Below are 3,750 nucleotides of genomic sequence, written 5' to 3' on the forward strand. Positions count from 1 at the left end.
ATGTTTGGTTTAACCCCTTTCTAACAGCTCAGTGCTGCGCACACTTTTTATCTAGCCAGTTGGGAGCTAATTAGAGAAGAGGACAGGTAAGAATTCATGGTTTGTGGGGGCAAAATGAGCACAATCTTTATGGTGCTCAGCTGGAAATGTGGAAGTTGTGAATGTTGGACTGACTCCAGCGCCTCTTTCTTGTTGTATAAGAAATAGTCACTGCATAAATTACAGAAGCAGTCTTTAGGTTTCAAGCGTTGTATTTTTCCTCTGTGTTTCAAGTGGTGGTCTGACAAATGCTGAGCACCAACTTCTGTGACATACTTTTTTTCCCCTCAAAGAAAGCATTGTATTAGAGTTTAAAGTGTGAAGACTAGGGCAAAACTTACATTGACATCAAAAGAGCAGAATTTCAGTTACAATACTTCTGCACAGTGGAAAGTGCTATTGCTCAGCTTAATCTCTTCCTTAGGGATCAAAGCATTCACCTGGGAGACAGAAGCTCAAGGCAGTTTTTCTTCAAATCAGTAGGTATTCTCCTCTAGGCATGCTTTCAAAAGGAGGAACAAACCCTGCCTGGTGATTTGAAGGAGTCATTGCAGAGGTGATGATTTCTTCATCAGCTGAAGTGAGCGGTGAGTAGATGCAGGTGCTGCCTGGCAACCTGGAGCAAGGCAAAATCTGTGATGGGTAGGATCCCTAGGCATGCCCTTCTCCCAGGTATTACCTGTTGGTTAGTTCCAGGTGGCTCTCCTTTTATGTATGAGATTTGTAGGTTGAAGCGGTATTCTGAAGCATTCAACTTGGTAGAGGAAACTGCGGTTTGGCTTCTTTCTACTTTGCAGGTCTGCTACCTCAAGCAAAGGTGTTGTGGCACCTGTCTTATACATGTACATGCTCTTGGCTGAAGAATAAAGAAAAATCCACTCCCAGATGCTATGAAAAATTGTGGAACAAGAAAAGAGGCAAGATGAGGTCCAGGGATGGTAGTGGGCCTTCATCATGACAGTCCAGAAAAAGCTTGACTTTGTATATGGCTGCTTGCAGTAGGCTTGACTCCACCTTTATTCACTTTAGAGAGAAGGTTTTTTTCATCTGCTGCGGTGTGAGCCTGAACAGTTCCATATCCAGTGAAGTCATCTCACCTTAATGGCTGTGGTAACAGCATTTAGAGAAAAAAGAATTTGGATGACATATGTCCTTAGACTTCAGTGTAGGAGATGTGGAGGTATCCATACCTAATAATACAAAATAAATGCAAATTACAAATAACCTGAAATGCCTTTATATGCATAGGTAAGCATTTTATTTATAAAGCTAAGAGTGTTCTGGACATCAAGCCAATAATACAGCTCATGGTCTAATTTTCATTTCTTTAAAAACTTCATACAAGATAACTTGGTCTATAAAAGGAATGGTTCAGACTTAACTGAGCTTCTCAAGTGCACTGAACTCAAGTTGAGAAGACTTTCTTCTGTTAAAAAAATCTGTTAAAAAATGAATAAATAGAAATTCTTATTGTAGAAAAAGTCAGCAGCTAAAGGTCTCAGCAATATTATTTGGAAAATAAATTTCTTGAAATGAGAAATGCAAAAGTTGTTTCTTAATAAATGATGACATGCCAGAATAGACTTTCCACAACCCAAACATTATGTTGTTCAGATTCTGAATGCTCTCAGCTCTGCAAGACCAACAAAGTTTATCTGAGTTTACAGCAAATAATCTGTCCTTACATATGTAATGGGCATACTTTCATTAAAGCATCCTGTTGCATGTTAGGAAGCTGTTAGATCATTAGTTTATCTGGCACCAAGCCGCTTGCCAAACTTCTAAGTGTGAAAGTGTGGTTGCTGAGTCACAGCTTTGGAAGCTCTAGTAACTGTTCAGAAAAATCTATCCTTTAGCTGGTAGAAACCCTGGAGAGCTGCGAAGATGTATAATAGATATGCTTTTGAACTTTAAAATAGAAAAGAGAGAACGCATCAACAGACCTTTTGTATGTGCATGTTGTTTTCTTCCTCTCCTCAGCACTTAGGTAACTGTAAAGCAGCTAAAATCAACTCATAAAATGTCAGGTTTGAAAGGGCATGTGTGCAAAGACAGCATTTCAGGCTAAGGATGTGGTTCAGAGCACTGACTGTACCAACAGTTTGTCCAGTAATATATCAGCTGAAGTAAAAGCATGGTTTTTGGTCTTCAGGTGAGCAACAGATTTGGAACAAGAGAGCATTTTAACTTGAGATAACATTCACAATTTTGTGCTTCCCTGCTGATACCAGGCATGGTTTATTGACGGGAGGGGGAATAGAAGGCAAGGAAATAGGTTGGAAAGGGGGCTAATGGGACTCTAGCCATTGCATTACCCCAGCTGGGTTGTGTGTGTGCATCAGCATGGTGGCAACCACATACTTCCTTTCTGCTACTGCAGCACTGGTGGATGTGACCCTGATAACATTTTCTGTCTCCCTTTACTCACGCTTGTCTCTTCAGATCCTGGTTCTTAATTAGAAACCCATTCTTGTTTTGCCTGGCTAACTATACTAGTGAAATAAATGAAGCATATCTTGTAACCAATGGCCAAGGACAGTTAATGTCGTTGAAGTTTCTTCTGGATAGTGTTAATTAAGCAAAACCAATAAAATAGGCATAATCGACAAGCTCAAGAAAAAAACTAATTTTACAGAGTGCTAAAAGCTTCAGGGAAGATTGCAGTTTTTCCTGTAAATTTATGCTGTCTTTATTGTATCAGTTACTGTTGCAGAAATGTTGAGGTGGAGGCTGAGAAGTGGTACTATTTATTTTGCAGTATTTTGAAATCCAGTAATCTCTCCATGACGAACCCCTATTTACTTCAAAATGCTGATCTTTGTATTATTATTCTAATCACTTTCTGGAGCAGCATTTTTTATAACTAGTACCTGTGGAGCAGGCAGGGGTTCTCTGAGCCCTTCGCAAAGTTTGTAGTGGGTTTCTCCCACTTAATATGAAAGTGCAGAGGGAAGAATGTTCATCCAAGAGAGAATATGGGGAAGAAAAGGTTATACTTGGCAAGTGCTGAATTGTTGAATTAGATCGGTGTAGACTTTAGTGTGGTTTCATACACTACCCAAATAAATACATAAGTGATTTGAAGGATAACTTAATAAAACCATTTAAACAAATTGTTTCCTTGTTTCTCTACTTTTTCTGTCTAAGTTAAACATTTGAAATAGAGATGACACCGTACAAAAAAGGAATATGTATCTAGGCAAATTAATTTCTATTTCTGCTGCCTGACTTTATGGTCCCACTGACATCCACTGAAATGCCCATTTTCACTTTAGTAACTAAGTAATTGGCTGTTGTGAACAGTTTGTGGGGAGACCCCGATCTCAGTTGCCCCAGTGTACATCCAGAGGAACATAACTCCTGTGGGATTGCTCTAGATTTGCAGCAGTTGAGTTTTACTCAGCTTGGGTCCTCTGCGTTGGAAGAAACCTATCCAGTGATAAATAAAACCCCACCTTTCCCCCAGTCCCCCACCTGTGGCTGACTGACCCTTGAAAAATGTCATGTGGAGACTATCTTGACTTTGTACAAAATGTTGAGTCATTTCCTCAACTGAGAAGTTAATTTTTCTTCAGTGTTCCTTTCCTTTTTTTCCCCTGCTGACGTACTCAGCGCCAAGAAGCTTTTTTTATTTGTATAGCTTCAAATTGTTTCAGCCTTTCTGATTTTTAAAAGCAGGGAGGCTTTTCCAGTGTTGATTTGCTTCTCTGG

Source organism: Ciconia boyciana, chromosome 3, assembly GCF_034638445.1.
Source record: "Ciconia boyciana chromosome 3, ASM3463844v1, whole genome shotgun sequence".
Taxonomy (NCBI): domain Eukaryota; kingdom Metazoa; phylum Chordata; class Aves; order Ciconiiformes; family Ciconiidae; genus Ciconia; species Ciconia boyciana.